The following is an 18123-nucleotide window of genomic DNA, read 5'->3' on the forward strand; positions in this document are numbered from 1 at the left end:
AACATTTTCCAGAGCAAAATTATCATAAGATGGACGAGTAAATTACCAAGTTATCATAACGAGGAACAGTAAAGTGGGCAAGCCAATTGGCGAGAAATTCATCATGCATTATTTGTAAATATACAGGGGGACTACAAGACCTTTTAATTTTCTTCTATGGGCAAAGCCGTGCGGATGCCAATAGTCATAAATACAAGCGCCTGACCGAGAGATAAGAAATAGCCAAATATATTTTTTCTGCTCGCTTTTACTACTCTGCTTCTGTATGTACTTTTAAACTATGACATGATATGCCACATAATGTGAAATGCGAATTCCATAAAGTTGAGCAAAGCTAACCGAACGCTGTTTGATACAAACAATGTTCCCACTACTTCTTGACGCGAATTTAAATACGAAAAAAAAATCTTTTTTCCCGAGGGTTTTTTCCGCCAGGTTTTCCCCAAGGAAAAAATTTTTCCCCAAAGAATTCCCCTCAAAACCCATTTCCCCAAAATTTCCCCAGAGAGCACCAGATTTCTCCAAAATGGGGAAATTTCCCCCAATCTGGCAACACTGAGCTAAGGTATAATTGTAAGAAAATATCGAACGGCACAGCTACGAAATGGAACCGCACCATGTTTGCGGACCACTCGCTCAGAAGCACAAATACTTCAGCTACCAGTATGAAGGTATACTCTGCTTCTATATGAGATTATTTGCCTTCAGCTTCGTCTTGGATGTTCCAGAGTAATGAACCCGCATTAAGGAGACTCTGCAGTCCCTGGAAGCTGCAACAAAGCTGTTCCGTATCTGCTTGCAATGTGATAGGTGTCACAAAAACTTCTACTGTAGTCTACCTACTGACGTAAGCACAGCAAAGTATTTGTAATAGAAATTTAATCTTCCCAATCCTTTTCAGGAGTAAGTTTAGGTTCTCTTTCAAGCCCACTGTCTTTTGAATTAGCTTTAAGCAAAGAATTCGGTGTCGAATTGGACCATTAAATGTAAAAAAAGAAAAAGAAAGGATTACACTTAAATTTTCGATTATTACCAAGTGTTATTAACATACAACTAAATTATTCAGTTTTTTACCTTTCCATGTCTTCACATCAGATTCAACCACAACTGAAAGAAGAAAAATATAATGAAAATAAAAGCAGTTAGTTTTGGATGAAATTTTTGAAGGAAAGAATGAAAACAGTAAACTTACACGATGTGCTTAATAAAAGCCACATTGTACAGCAAAAAAAAAAATCTTTTTTTTAAGAGTAAAAATAAAAATTTAGAAAGCAAACATTTAATAAAACTTTCTTCAACTGGTGGATAGCAACATTTTTTAGTTTTTAATTGGGTTGGTGAGGGAAGCGAGCAGGGTGCGTGACTCTTTATTTAAATACTAATTGAAAGATCTTTTGGTTCGCCTGTATATTTACAAATAATGTATGATGAATTTTCTCGCCAATTGGCTTGTACCCGTGTTACGGTTTCACGTTATGATAATTTCGTAATTTACTCGTCCATCTTATGATAGTTTTGTTCTTAAAATTGGAATAGAAAAAGATCCACATCGAATTTTCGAAAAATCGCTTCGAGGTGCACAGCCCCACGCTACAAACTAACTTTGTGTCAAATTTCATGAAAATCGGCCGAACGGTCTAGGCGCTATGCGCGTCACAGAGATCCTGACAGACATCCGGACAGAGGGACATTCAGCTTTATTATTAGTTGTAAAGAATAATTACTGTTTAAATTAAAGACATAATGTTCTGTTCAATCGCAGTGAACTAAATACATGGTTCACTTACAGACGGTAAATAAACCAGTGTTGCAGAGTTGGAATTGGACTTATTTTTGGGAGAAAGGAGTCGGAGTCGGAGTAGGGAGTCGAAGGTATAAAATTCCAAAACTCGGGGTCGGACATTTTGTCTCCAAGTTCGCAACCCTGCCAGTGCTCGCTTAGTCGGAGTCGGACTGATTTTGGGGTAAAAGAGGTGTAGTCGAAGGCTCTGTAACTCCCGGAGTTGGTCATTTTCTCTCCGATTCCGCAACTCAACGTTAAATCCCGGTTATCACAAATTTGCCATTTCAACTGCGCTTGCGCGCGGACTTAGCTGATTTCAAAACTCTTGCTCAAACTAATTTAAAGCATTTTAAATTTGTTAATAAATATGAGATAACAACAGATAAAAATTAGAAATTACAAAGCTTTCTTTGATTTAGTTTTTACGCCTTGGTAATGATTGAGTTTTGAGTCTTAATTATTAATGGGTTCGGAGTCTGATTTTTCTATCAAACAAAGGCCCTTTTCAGAGCCAAATTTTTAACGTCAGAAGGGCGCACTTGAATTGCAGCATCACTTCTAATACAAAGCCGAACCCCCAACCTAAATACAAATGTAGAAAACTGAGCTGTTTACGCCTAACGTAAAATATCCGCGAAAGACGGATATTTGTAATATTCCGATCATTTTTGAAGTACATAACGTGTTTTACGTTTACGTTAAATAAATATTTCCAAACCAATAAATATTGAAGTGTCATTTTTCTCTTTTCTTTATAAATATTATCAGTTATTCATATCCGTAGTTTCATATAATGTATCCCAAAATCGCTGTGAAAATATTCTAATCGCATTCATTAATTTGTTGGGACTCTAGCTCAGCCGAAATATAAACAAGCAACACGAAATTTCAACACAGAAAGCCCAAAAAGCGAAGTCCGTGCGCAAGCGCAGTTGAAATGGCAAATTTGTGATAACCGGGATTTAACGTCTAGTCATTCCGCAGCCCTGAAATAAACCATAGACTTTGCTCACTACGACAGTTGACAACAAACATAAAATTTCGCTGTGGCTTCTGTTATCTTTCAAACACAAACAAATAGACAAGCTGTGCTATAATCTGAGCCCTTCATATCTCACTATAAATAGCTGCCGCCTGCCTTGTCTAGTGGTCAGAGAAGTCTGACTGTGACAGGAAGGTCCGGGTTCGAATCTCGGCTCGGGCATGGACGTACTGTTTGACCACGGATTGTATGTAATCTGGCAATCTGCCAAGTAAAGACGATTCCATCCAGCAGGGAAGATAGGAAAATAGCGATGGGATATTGATACACGCGTTTTATAATGTCACTAGTGCCTTATTCATTTATTGGATTCTCAGAAATAAAATAAGGGGAAACAAAAGTAGTTAGCATGGAAACAACAAAAAGAAAAGAAAATATTTTCGTTTCGTTCAGGAACGTAAAAGCAAAATGGTAAGCTCAAAACTTTGTTGTGAATAAATAAATCATGTAATTTTTGACGTGAGAATATAAATCGAATATACTTGAGATTTGAAAAATATTGCTGTGAGCAAATTTTCATTTTTACAAAACTAAGGCTAAATAATAGAGAGGCAAAAGTGCACATCTGAAACAAACCAACTAACACCCCTATAAACTAATAGATACGTCCATTTCCGCCTATAAACCGGATATTAGCCTTTCCATGTAATCGATGGTCAAGCAGTACTTTCTCTCTCCTGTCCTTGTCCTTTCTTTGCGTGGATGTGTTGTCATGATGTGAATGGTTGCCTACCTTATAAACGGGTCCTTATGGCAAGTGTGTACTGTAGAAGTTGGACTTCACACCAAATTACGGGGCAGTTGGAAAAGTGAAGCAGCGCACCCCGAATTGCCAGCCTAGCTGGCATGCGACAACAACTGCAACTATTAATAGCTGACTTTCAGCACTCGCGAAGAACTAAAAGTTGCTGACAATTGAATCAATCGGGAGTCTCAGTGGCTCTATGGTAGAAGTTCCGCCTCACATACAAGAGGTCGTGGGTTCGATTCCCATCGGTGTCCTGGGTATTATTTCCTCTCTTTATGCTGTACATCTTCATTGTGTTGACTCATCCTCATATATATAATAGCCGATGATCGAGTAACGCTAACGCTGAGAACAATCAAGAACTGTATCGTCCTTTCAAGAAAGTTGAAGCTGCGCCGGAACCTTTAACAATATCTTCTTGAAAAGGACTACGAATCTAGTAGTTTGATAAGGATCTGCGTATATCAATCGTTTGAGTGCTGAAGAATTTTAATGTCCTTATGCTAAATCCGCCGAAAAAAATAAGTTTTAATATTTCATTTTTGAAAAATAACAGAAACGCCTATAATTAACTCTAATCCTCATATATATAATAGCCAATGATCGAGTAACGCGTGTGTTTCGACAATGAAACTCGCGCCACGGCATGATAATTTGGTAATATGTTTTGGTAACGTTTAACATGCAGGGAAAGGCTTTATTGTGACAAGGCTGAACTCAATCCGGTCACTGAACTGTTTTACTGGTAAGACAGTCAATTTTGGGGGAATGAAGAAACGAAAAAATGGTCAACGATGAACGCTACCTACTGGGGTTTAGGGTTACACCATTGGAGTTAGGGTTAAAATTTCAACTAGCAAAATATCACTAAACAGGCAATGGCTTCGTTCAAATGTAGAAGAGAAGAAATTTTCACCCGTCATACCTTGACGGGCCACTTTCTAGTCTGTAAATAAATAAAGAAATCTAACCTCTTTAGGCAATGGCACCTACTCTTTTCGTAGTGTTTATTCACTAGGGAAACAACGACAATTCGATCAGTTGATAAGTACAAACTTAGAATTAGTATCTAAGCAGGTGCAATGAAAAAAGGATCTTGGTTCAATGTTAAATTTACAAATAAAATCGAACGCATATTGATAAAAATGGAGAATAACACTAACTCATTGATTCACATCAATTTTAAGGTAAAGAAAAAATTTTAGAATCAATATTTTCCCACCCTCTCCCAATCTTTCCATGAAGTAGTACTCAGTTAAACTAAATTCTGTTGATGTGGATTCAAGATCAGGTTTGTTCCTCCTTTAAAATGAATACGGGGTTTAGAAAAAAATGTCAGAATCAGGGTTGGGAAGTTTTTGCCGGGGGCGGAAAAAAACATGGAAAAAACCACGGTTTTTACCTCCCGGCAAAAATAGGTTTTTGCCAGTTTTTGCCAAAGTGGCAAAAATAGATTTTGTGTTAACAACTTACGAACAGTTTTTTTTTTCTTTTATATAAAAGTAAAAGCATGAAAAGATTTTGATAAAAGGCTTTGCCATTTTCTGTAAAGTGAGCTAGTATCACTAAAAAGTAGAGTGATTATAGAATGCACATATACTGATCAGCTTTTTTTTCTTCTTTTTAAAGTCTTCTCTTGGCTATCCATTTTCCCAGTAAGTGAGAAAAAATGCATTATTTCTTTAGTGAGGAAAAGTCAATATTTTTCTATATTCAAGTAAATATTCTGTTATTAATTAAATAGCTTAAAAATCTTAGTGGGATCAAAAAAAGTGATTAATTAAATATATATATAATTAGAATTCAGTCTTTTTATTAATTTACTAAGCTTAAGTAAACATTCTTTGTTTTAGCATTGAAGGAATTGCCTCATTCTGAAAAAATTGTTTTAGCAAACATTTAAAATCTCAAGTATTGCAATCCCAACATTTGTTTTTTATTTATTTTTCACCTTATAAATTAGAAGTAACATGGAGAGACATAACTAAAGTATTAAAGTGCATTATTTATATTATATTGACACTATTTCTTGATTAACACTATAATGCTACTTTATTTGCAATTAGGTTTTTGCCATTTTTTCCATTTTTGCCGGTTTTTTCCATTTTTGCCACGGTTTTCTCCACTGTCCCGGCAAAAATACCTTTTTGCCGGCAAAAAAAACCAACCCTGGTCAGAATTAAAGAGTTCTTTGAGTTTTTTCTTTCTCTCTCTTCCAGTAGGAGTTCACTTACCAGAACTGGAAGAACTGCATAATTAAGTAAGTCATACCGATGTGTGTTGGAAAGATTCCCATTTGGCGTAGAGCAAACGCCTGCTTTCGAGATTCCGGCAGTGCTTCCACTATCCATCCGTGGCGAGAACAATCCGGTTTCGAGAGCCTGGCTTTTAGAATTTCCGGCAAACTCAATGCCGAAACCTGTGGCGTAAAACAAAAGTAGAGTTTCCATATTTAGAAAGAAACTAATTATAAATAGCCTTAGTATTGTCATGGCTACCTTTAAAGAATCTTCGAACAAGTACAGCTTCGACAAATTTATATGTGATAATTTAACCAATGTTTTCGTATCGGAAATTTAACAGAACATTTAACTGAACGCATGGGCACCTTTAACAGAAAAAACTAAATAAAGGCTTATTGGATTTGAATTAAGGTGAAAAAAGTGGAAAAAAATTAAATTAACTTAAAATAAATGCAACATTAAGGTTGCGTTCGACGAAACTCACCGGTCGACCGGTAAGTAACTGGTTACTAACCGAAGCGTTCTATGATCAACCGGTTACCACATTACCATTCTAAGCAGTTGATTGGTTGATTGGAGCACGTGATCATTAGCTGTCACGTGATTAACTAACCGGTCGCGCTCGTCGAACGTAAGCTAAACTGTAGCCGCTACATATTAGCGTCAGGCCTGAGATTTTTCATTCTGGGTAAGAGGTCATTGAGAGAAAGAAGAGGAAGGTGACGAAAAAGATATCAGCTGATGAATACATTCTTCAGAGTTTATATTTTGTCCATTTTTTCCAAAAGTTATACTTTAATTTATTTTTCACATAAAGAAAAAAAAATTAAAAATTAATTTGAATTTTGACATATGTAATTCAAATTATGTTTTTCGCAATCACGAGTGTGTGTGTATGTAGGCGTGTGTGCTTGTGTCTGTGTGCAGGTATGAGTGTGTGGGTAGTTGTGCGTATGAGTGTTTGTGGTGGGGGGGGGGGAATGTGTATGGGTGTGTAGGCATATGTGTTTGCGTCTGTGTGCAGGCATGAGTGTGTGGGTAGTTGTGTGGGCATGTGTAGGTGTCTGTATGTATGCGTGTGTATGCATGTGTTTGTGTATGTGTGTAGGTGTATGTATGTGTGTGCATGTGTTTGTTTGTACGTCCGTGTATGTATGCGTGTAAGTGTAGGATATTGACGCAACCTGGAGACGGCTTTTGCTATAGGAGCAGCATCGTGAGGAGCCGGTCGACGGTTATGCTGAAGAGGGTGCTGGAGGGAAAATAAAATGATAGGACGCCAAAAACAGTCAAGCGAGAACAATAAGCAATCGTGATTGCTCAATAAAAATTACGATATGCTTTCCTTATTACATTAACTAGGAAATAAATTTGTTCGATTTTTACAGTAATAAACGTTGTAAAAACTACCTTGTAAAAGAAAAACAGTAACTGGAATGATAATTTCCTAAATTCACTCGTTGGCTAAAATGGGCAACAGTTCTTTGTTGCCAACTTTAAAATTAGAGCTTTGCCTCTCTACAGCACGGCTTGTTTGCTCGTTTTAACTGTTGCACAGTTTTCAGGTGTCATAAACTAGAACTAGATACGCTTTTCTATTTCAGTCTCAAAACAGATAAAATTACATTCCTTATAGCCCCCAGTTATCTTTAGTTTTCGACCGTCTTCTTCGATTCATCCAGTATTTTTAGAAGAGAAGATATCTGGGAGAATAAATTATCGAAACACTCATCTAAAACAATACAAAGTATCGGATTTTTTTATGATCTTTCGTTGTTTTTTAAAATTGGCTGTTTGACATTCAATACACTGTTGTCAATAAAATTATTTTGTTAGTTAATTCTACTCAAACCTAGTTCTTTTTCTTTTTTATTTCAATAAATAAAACTTGCACAAAAAAATTCTTTTTTTTTTTTTTTTAATATAAATTTTCACACAAAGAAATACTAGAAACTAGGTTGTAAAACTTGTTTCATGGACAAGCTTGAAAATTCAGTTTTTTGAGCTTAAATTAATTTTAAAAAAAGCAACTACTCCTCAAAATAAAGTCCATCAGTATGAATCACCTTTTTTTTGCCATCGATTTGCAAGTTCCGAATCTTGTCTAAGTACTATTCAGACGGCTTCAAATCAATGTACTCTGAACACGCGTCTTCAACTTCTTCAAACACGCCTCGAGCTCGCGTCATTTCAGTGCATTCAGTTTTTCAGTGTTGCATTGAGCGGAGAAGACCATGGTTGGATGGAGCACAATTTAGGCTGCAATCTGGGTGAGGCAGAAGTTCGGCTCCGACCACATTCATTGGTCATCTTGGACGTGTGCAGTTTGGTGTTGTTCACTTGCAGTAATCAGTATCAAGCGTCAGACATCTTGCCAAAAACAATAATGCAATAAAGGTAACAAATTTCGAAAAAAATTGAATTTTCAAGTTTGTCTGCGAACTTTTGTTACAACCTTGTATATTAACATTTCAAAAACATTTTTTTTTTTTTTGCGACAGTTATGAAAAATCGCAAAATGGAATAAATAAATAAATAAATATATTAATTTGAAAATTGGCATCTTGAATTCAAATTATGTTTTTCGCAATCACGAGCGTGTGTGTGTATGAATGCGCGTGTGTGTTTGTGTAGGCGCATGTGTGTGCGTTTGTGTAGGCACGAGTGTGTGGGTGCGCGTGTGTGTATACGTATGCATGTGTGTGCGTGTTGTGTATGCAGTGCTGTGTGTGTACGCGAGAGTGTGTGTAGACGTTCGTGTGTGTGTGTGTGTGTATGTATGTAGGCATATGTGTTTGTGTCTGTGTGCAGGCATGAGTGTGTATGTGTGTGCGTGTGTGTGTGTGTGTGTAGGAGTGTGTGTTTGTGTCTGTGCGCAGGTATGAGTGTGTTGGTGCGTGTATGTATGCGCGTGTGTGTAGGATATGGACGCAACCTAGAGACGGCTTTCGCTAGAGGAGCAGCATCGTGAGGAGCCGGTCGACGGTGATGCTGCAGAGGGTGCTAGCGGGAAAATAAAATGATAACACACCAAAACAGTCAAATGAAAGCAATAAGCAATCGTGATTGCTCAATAAAAAAAATAAAAATTACAAAATACTAAAAAAGTAATTAAAAAATAAAAGAGGAGATCCTAAAATACAGGTTTAAGTGAACATTCCTGCAGAAATACATACAATTGTGAATAAATAAGCATTTCCATACCTCATTCGAATTCCCTTCATCCAAACTTTCCAACAAATTCTGTTTTTTCAGGTGTATAAAATTAAACTTTGATGCGAGGGTTGTACCAATTAGTGTGCGATCTATGGTCGGTGGTCCGAGTAGGATAACTTTTGGAACTGCAAAGTATAAATGATTTATTTTTCCGAAGCAGGAAAATTATTTCAAAAAGTCATGTTTGATGCTAGAGACAGTATAAAACAAGCATACGTTTGCTTAGTATTTAATGGAAGGTTTTGATAAAGCAGAGAACGACAGCTACATCTTAATTGCTTAAGAGAGTCATGATAATTTTCATGTAGGTACCTCATGTAGTCCCAGAGGTACCTTATTTTCAGCAGTTAGTATTTAAATTACAGTCCTGTATTCCATAAGAAAAATAATTTTCCTTTTAATCTTTGCCAGACCAAAAATAGATATAATTAAATGAAAAGAGAAAAAATCTCAATAATCATTTATAGCTAAAAATAAAATCGCTCGCATCTCTTCCTTTTGTGTGTAAGAAAGTGACTGCCCAACCATTCCTCTATCAAAGTTTAATCCACAAAGATTTTTTTTTTCCTATTTTTCAATTTAAAAAAAGTTACTACATATATTCTCTTCAAACCGAACAGCTCAACTAAAAGTTATTGGGAGCAAAGGGACAGACAGATATACGGACTCTCATGACTACAAACAAACACACATTTTCCCCACCTCATACACTTACATCTAAACTTTTTATTTTCACATATTGATTGAATAAATTTACTTCATTTTCCGTCATTTTTCTTGATTTTTTTAAATTTTTTTGCCAGGCATTTTTTTTACTTATCTGTGAAAGTAGGCTAAAAAAGAAATAAAAAAAGAAAGTATTAGGGTAAATGACTATAATTGGGGCAAACCTAACCTGGCAGTGTCGTAATGCTGTGATTAGGATCCACGGAGGCTTCACAAGGCTTCCAGGTTAGGTTTGCATCAACAACAGTTATGGGCACTCAACCAGTAACAGGCAGGCAATCCCAACAAAACATAAAATGTGAAAAAAAGAGCTAAGTTCGGTCGAGATCATGTTAGGCGTAGACGTTGTCATCGACAAAAGATTTCAGATCTAACGGTTACCAAGTTCCATAGCAATTCCTCACAGATGCTGCATTTCGCATGCTCTTTAACTCATGTAGAAAACAATTTTTTACTTTCTTTGATATTGGATTTCAAACTTGCCACAAGCGTTAGAACTGTTCAGCTAGGTGTTGAGCTAGGTACAAATATTCACTCGGTGATTTTCACCAGAAAAAAAAAAAGAGTTGGTGGAAATAAATAGCTTACCATCATATACCGCATTTTTCAGAAGTAAATCACACAAATACTCCACTGGGTGCTCTGGGCGATCAATTAGAAGATGTTCCAACATGTTCTGCAAACATAACTCTTTTATCCATGAAATAAATGATCAAATTATTAATTTATTGTTATAGAACATTCAGGTTAAAAAATTATCCGTAATTATCCAAACATTTTATCATGTGGACAGTACTTCAGCTGTAAAAATATATATATATATTTGGGGGGACGCATCTTTTTCCTTTCTTTTACGTAGTAAAGGAAGTATTGTAATAAAGAAAACTTTTTCACTCACATTTTGACCTAAATTTCCATTTTACTCCTATACGAAAGAATTTTGAGTTTTTCCTTTTTTTTTTCCGTCTTGTCTGCACGTGCATATGTACCTACGAACGCATGGAGGGAAGAAATATCCATTTTGATGATCCCCGAGTTAATTATCTAAAATTTTCTCGTGACATCTGTATGTGAGTATTATCTCGCATAACTCAAAAACGGTATACAGGTGAAGATTGAAATTTCGCAAGTATACTCTGAATAGGATTTAGTTGTGCACCTATCCTTTTGGTTGCATTCGAATGTTTAAAAAGGGGTTTTTACACGTTTCTTGGAGAAAAGATGCGTCAATTTCAAAGGAGACTTAATTTGGCGACACGTGGTGATATATCGCTTAATTAGCGGCAAATTTGACGAAAAAATGATTTATGAAATCTGGTTTCAATTTGACTCAATTGGCAATATTTAGCGAGAAATCCATAAAGTCATTCATGTTATAATACATGTAGTCTAGAAAAGTAATCTCTGTGAAAAACCTTTTTGCATCGGTTCGTGACAAACTAGGGGTCTAATTATTTAATGTGTTTTCTATTTTTGTTGAAATTTGATGGCAATATAATTTTAGATATATTGGCAGAAAATACCAGAGTTAAAATATTTATTTATTTTTAATCAAATATTTAGTCCTTTTCGGATGTAACCCCCAGATGGGTGTCACCCGGGGTGGTTATTATTTAATATACGTAAACGAAAAAAGTGTGGCGTTCATATTAGATTTTTTTTTAAAGATGAAAGCAGATGGATGCTTGCTACACCAAAAACAGTGTTGCCAGATGGTGAAATCCAAATTTCCCCAATTTCCTTCCAACTTTTCCCCAAAAAGCGAAATTCCCCAAATTCAAAAATTATTTTTCCACTAATATTTTCTTAAAATGAATCGACTTCCTTTAATATTTTTGTGTCTTGAAAATTTTTTTTCTCCAAATAGCCAAATTTTCTTATAAAATTCCCCAACTTTTTTTCTTCTTCCCATTTTCGCTTTTTTTTTTTGTCTTCTTTATCTTTATCTTTCTTTATCTTTACTAATAATAAAGCTGAAAGTCTCTCTGAATATCTCTCTGTCTGTCAGGATCTCTGTGACGCGCATAGTGCCTAGACCGTTCCGCCGATTTTCATGAAATTTGGCACAAAATTAGTTTGTAGCATAGGGGTGCGCACCTCGAAGCGATTTTTCGATAATTAGATTTTGTTCTTTTTTATTCCAATTTTAAGAACATTTTCCCCGAGCAAAATTATCATACGATGGACGAGTAAATTACCAAGCTATCATAACGTGGAACCGTAACGTGGGCAAGCCAATTGGCAAGAAATTCATCATGGGAACCAAAACACATTTTAATTTTCTACTGCGGGCAAAGCCGTGCGGGTGACGCTATTCATAAATACAAGCGCCTGACTGAAAGATAAGAAATAGCCAAATATTTATTTTTCTACTTGCACTTACTACTCTGCTTCTGTATGTACATTTAAACTATCATTTTTGTATATATTTATCCAAGAACATTCTTCATCACACTTATTTGTACCAAATTCACGTATCAACTAGTTACTCACGCAGAACATTAATGCGAAATTCGGTAGCATAATATTCCACATAATGCGAAATGCGAATTCCATAAAGTTGAGCAAAGCTAAACCAATGCTATTTGATACAAACAATGTAACTACTACTTCTTGTCGTGAATCTCAATACGAAAAAAATTCTTTTCCCCGAGGTTTTTTTTCCCCCAGGTTTTCCCCAAGGAAAAAAATTTCCCCCAAAGAATTCCCCTCAAAACTCATTTCCCCAAAATTTCCCCAGAGAGCACCAGATTTCCCCAAAATGGGGAAATTTTCCCCAATCTGGCAACACTGCGGCGCGAAGGACAAATTCGCCAAATGATCAACAAACCAAGGCCGTCGAAGAGATGACGCAACCCATAAAGAGCAATCACTGCTCTGCAAGTGATTGCTCTTTATTGGTGCATTAGCGCAGCTTCTGCTACGGTGGGGTTTATGCGCAAGTACCCCCCTAATCAAGCCATTAAAATTCAAAATAATTCGAAAAAATAAAAAAACAATGATAAGTTCCGCGAAAAAAAATTTACAGTGTGAGGCGTTAGAAATGGCAACAGGTGTTTCATCAATCGGAAAGTTTTTTTTTTTTTTTTTAAGGCAATTTGGCGGGGGCATGGTAGCCCGATCGGTAGAGTGTCGGATTTGGGGCCGGAGGGTCCAGAGTTCGAACCTCGATGGTCGAAGACCCACCGTCGTCATTAAAGGGGACTGGGCGACGTTAAATATGCTCGTGGTCTCAATGTCCTCCAAGTGAAACGATACCTCTGGGGGTGCTAGCACCAGGTAGCTATTAGCTCCTGGTCTAGTTCTAAATTCTCATTAACTGTTCGATCCGGTGATGGTGCTGCCATCTATCGGTATATAAAATAATGGAGGCAAGGCACTTAGTATGCAGTCCTCGACATAAATACAGTTGTAGTCAGTTGTGACTCTGAATAGGAATAGGAATAAGCAATTTGGCATGATCATGATCCATAATACGATATGCCCCCCCCCTCCCTCCGGATTAAATGTTATAACCATAGAGATCTCAGTAACAATTGGATCTGTAGGATCTCTGTGCTTATTAGATTGGTACCGCACTTTCTCCTCTAATGCTCGGGAATTTCGGATTCCGCTTAAACCTCTAGAACCCCCGTAATCCATAATGTCAGGGGGCAGGCCGGTCTAGGGGGGGGGGACATACTCGATGCAAATTTTACCGAAAAACAGCAAAAACCCCTTTATATGTAAATACGTACATTAATTTCACAAAGCCAGAGGGGGGCATTGCACTACTGATATATTTAAATGACGGGCTTGTCAGAGAGGTCAAATGCAACCATGATTTTGGTAAAGTAATGTATTCGATATATTTATCGGGGGACACTTCGATAATTGGTAATCTGACGATCTTTCTTTACTGGCTTCAATTTTCGGCTTCAGCGCCTGCGCGAGAAGTATTTTTCGTTGCAAATCCAAACAAAGAGAACGGAAACATCTATTCACATAGGGTTACTATAAATCAGCAAGGTTACCAAAATAAAATTATTTACATCAAAAATTTAGGCGACCGTGCCAGATTCCCAATTATCGAAAACTCCATGCTCAGCTTGTTTAGCTTTTGAAGTAGAAGAGTGCAAGATGGTCTGTAGTTTACGTTACAACAAGCTAAGCATTAAGTGGGGGAGGGGGATGACAACTTTTGACGTAGTGCTAAAAAAATAAATTAAAAAAAAAAAAAAATAATTTGAATTTACATTTTGAATTCAAATTATGTTTTTCGCAATCACGAGTGTGTGTATGTAGGCGTGTATGAATGTGTGTGTGGGGAGGTATGTGTATGTGTGTGTAGGCATATGTGTTTGTGTCTATGTGCAGGCATGAATGTGTGGGTAGTTGTGTGTGTGTGCATGTGTTTGTGTGTGTGTGTGTGTGTACGCGTGTGTGTAGTTGTGTATGTATGCGCGTGTGTGTAGTACATGGATACAACCTGAAGGATGGCTTTCGCCATAGGAGCAGCATCGTGAGGATCCGGTCGACGGTGATGGTGCGGAGGGTGGCGGTGCGAAAATAAAATGATAGGACGCCAAAAAAAAGTCAAATGAAAGCAATAAGCAATCGTGATTGCTCAAAAAAAAGATAAAGAGGGGATACGAAGAGGGGGGCGAGAGGGGCAATCGCCCTGGGCATCAAGATGTGAGAGGGCACCCTAAACAAAGCTTTTGCTGCATTATATATGTTTACCTATTGAATTATGTTGCCTTCTGGCGATTTTATCGACACTTCACTCGAAGAGAGAAAAGTAGTTTAAGTACAGATTAAAAATTTTTAGTTTAAATACTTACTCTGAATATTTCAAATATCTTTCTTGATTCCGCATAAGCAAAATAGTCCTTAGAAAAATGAAATGGACGACAAGTTGCATCCATTGTGATAACTTTTAGAAAATGTATGGCAATTAAAATTGCATCACTATTTTAACACAAGCATTGCCAAAATATTGTAAGAAACTTTATTAACTTACTAGCTGCTTTGCCCGGGCCCACCATGAAAATATAAATTGTGTCATGTGACGTATATTCAACAATCAGGCTTAAATCTCTACATAGTATAAAATGAAGTCTACATGAAGCATCTGTTTGTATGAACGCACAAAACACGAGAACTACCCGGCCGATTTTGCTGAAATTTTCACAGTATCTTTCTTTTAGCACCGGAAAGGTTTGCAGACCGGTTCGGAAAAAAAAAAGAATTCGACGAGTAGTTCTTTTTTTATTCCAATTTAGGCCCAATTTTCACATAAATTCCCGAATATGGGGATGAAAAATTACTTAAACGTATTAATATTAAATATCTTTGGAAAGGGTAGAGTTTTCCGCGTTCTGCGCAATTTGTTTCAATGCTCTAAATTACTTACGGCGGGAGTTATTTGTCTTTTTCGCTCGAATTTGTTTAGGCTTAGCTGAAATTTAGGCACTACTTTCTTCATTAAATCTGTCAATAAAAAGCGAAGGAATTGTCCCATAGTTTTCTTTTTGATACCATTGAAAAGAGCTGTTCTTTTTACTCCAGATAGAACTCGACTTAAAGTCGAAAGTTTAACCTCTATCTCCATTAGAAAAGAGTTACAAGCTAATTAAATGAAGTTCAAAAATCTGTTCTCTATTCAAGTTTTTAACCATTTTATTTTGTGTTTCCATGGTTACGCTTTTTAAATCAATCTTTCTCATTTTATTTTAATTTCTTAAAAGTATTTCAATATCTGTCATCATTGTTTGGAGGGGAAATTTTGCATGATGGTTTTTTTTTCTTTTAATTATGCCTGATTGTTGAAGATACGTCACTTGACACAACTTTTGTTTTCAAAGTAGACCGGGAAAAGCCGGGCAACGCAGCTAGTAAATAAATAAATAAAAAACCGTCATGTAAAATTTCCCTCCCAAACAATGACGACAGATATTAAAATACTTTTAAGAAATTAAATCGAGAAAGATGGATTTAAAAAGCGTAACCATGGAAACAAAAAATAAAATAAGTTTAAGGAATTAAAATGCAAAAGAAAATTTTTAACGATTTGAATAGAAATGAGATTTTTTGAACTTGATTTTAAAAGACTTGTAACATTTTTTTTCCTTTCGAGATAGAAGCTTAGTTTTTCGACCACAGGTCGAGATGGATCTGGAGTAAAAAATATTGCTTTTTCCAATGGTGTCAAAAAGAAAACTGCGGGACAATTCCTTCACTTTTTATTGATAGATTGAATGAAGAAAGTAGTGCTTAAATTTCAGGTAAGCCTAAACAAATTCGAGCGAAAAAGGCAAATAACTCACGCCGTAAGTAATTTAGAGCATTGAAACAAATTGCGCAGAACGCGGAAAACTCTACCCTTTCCAAAGATATTTAATATTAATACGTTGAAGTAATTTTTCATCCCCATATTCGGGAATTTATGTGAAAATTGGGCCTAAATTGGAATAAAAAAAGAACTACGCGTCGAATCCTTTTTTTTTTCCGAACCGGTCCGCAAACCTTTCCGGTGCTAAAAGAAAGATACTGTGAAAATTTCAGCAAAATCGGCCGGGTAGTTATCGTGTTTTGTGCGTTCATACAAACAGATGCTTCATGTAGACTTCATTTTATACTATGTAGAGATTAACTAAAAATAATTCGCATTATTATGAAACCCACAACCAATTTTTTTTTTTTTTTTTTTTTTTTTCGAGTCGGCTTTTTACTCAAAAAAGTGGTCCTCTTAGAGGAAGCATTTAAAGCCGGTTCAATGTGAGATATCTTTTCGATAAGGTCCTGTGGGGTACATATGAATTCTGCCGAATAGTCGGCAATCTATTTCAAAATATTGATCAAAATTAGCGGCAGCCATTCATCAGGAGAGACTAAACAAAGTGGCGACTAAAAATATTAATATTCCCCGTCGAAAGATCACCACTTCCCTCAACCTTACCTAAATCGATTATTTCAAAAAGGGCGTAAGTCCAATGGATCTCCGTAGGACTCATGCCCTTTCTGAAATAATTGATTCACCTGTGCTATCAATCTCTACATAGTATAAAATGAAGTCTCCAAAAAGCGTCTGTGTGTTTGAACTCGCAAAACTCGAGAACTACCCGGTCGATTTCGATGAAATGTTCACAGTTTGTTCCTTTAAGTCCTGAAAAGGTCATAGATCTTTAAAAGGGATAGATAGGCCTTTCTTCTACAGCGCAGCGTATTTCGCCCGGAGAAAGTGGGGTCATCATGATTCTTCCGAGAATCACGTGATCAAGGGACATCGTGTCTCCCTCTTCTCGGGCAGCAGTGATATAACAAGCGTCGTTAAAAGTCCAGGATTGTCTGAAGATTTTCATTATACTTATGTGTGAATCTGAGATTTTCTTGCGAAAGAGGGTTTGATGAGTTTTATTAAAAAATAAAGACATAGTGAGTAACAGAAATATTTCTTTCTGCAAAAGGCAAAAAAAGTCCCCATGCAGAGTTGAAATTAAGAATATTTTAAGCAATTTACTTTAATTAGATGCCGAGCATTATATTTAATCACTAAAAACAAGCAATGGAAAATTAGTTATAGTATGTCCGCGAAAAACTGAATTTTTAGGTTTTTCTAATTTCTATGAAAAGTGTGCTGGGAACATATGAAAAGTATATAGGTGCCCGAATTCCAGTTCTAAACTGCATAATGACTTATAAGCTTACTCAGGATCACCTTGAAACTTTTTTCAGGGCACTCAGGTTATGAGGGGGGATTCAACAATAATCGTCGGACAATTTCGAAGTGCGAATAAAAGATTATTCATTCATACGGAAATTAAAGAGTCCAGTTCTTCAAATTGCCTGATTTTGACAACCTTCAAATGCTAAGATTAAATTTGAAGAGTAACAAAAATGCTTTGAAAGAAAGCCTTTTCTTCCGATTCCTTTAACGACGATTTGGAAAATTCAGAAATCATCTCAATCAACATGACGCAGTTAATTAATGATGTTTCTGACTACGCTGGATTTTTTGTTCGGCAAGTGCACTCTGTTGTGAACTGCGACGACTGTAACGCAGTCTTAACTACAACAGATCAAAAAATAGACCTAATAAAATTTAAGAATTTTGGGACACATTCATGTATGATAACTTATTGCAAGATTGCAGCCATTGAAATATGTACATTTGTGAAGAACAACTGAGCGAGAATGTGAAAAAGTTTTGGGAGTAAAACACAAAAATATGTTACTCATGAGACCACAAGAATTATGAGAAAAATTTCGAATTCCGTTTTTCTAAGTTTAAATAAGCATATGTTGGAAACAGAAGCAGCAGATTTTCTTGTTAAAAATTTATAAAATTAATTGTTACTAAATATTTAAGCGTTAGAATGCATCG

This window comes from Uloborus diversus, chromosome 9 (genome assembly GCF_026930045.1).
Source record: "Uloborus diversus isolate 005 chromosome 9, Udiv.v.3.1, whole genome shotgun sequence".
In the NCBI taxonomy this organism is placed as follows: domain Eukaryota; kingdom Metazoa; phylum Arthropoda; class Arachnida; order Araneae; family Uloboridae; genus Uloborus; species Uloborus diversus.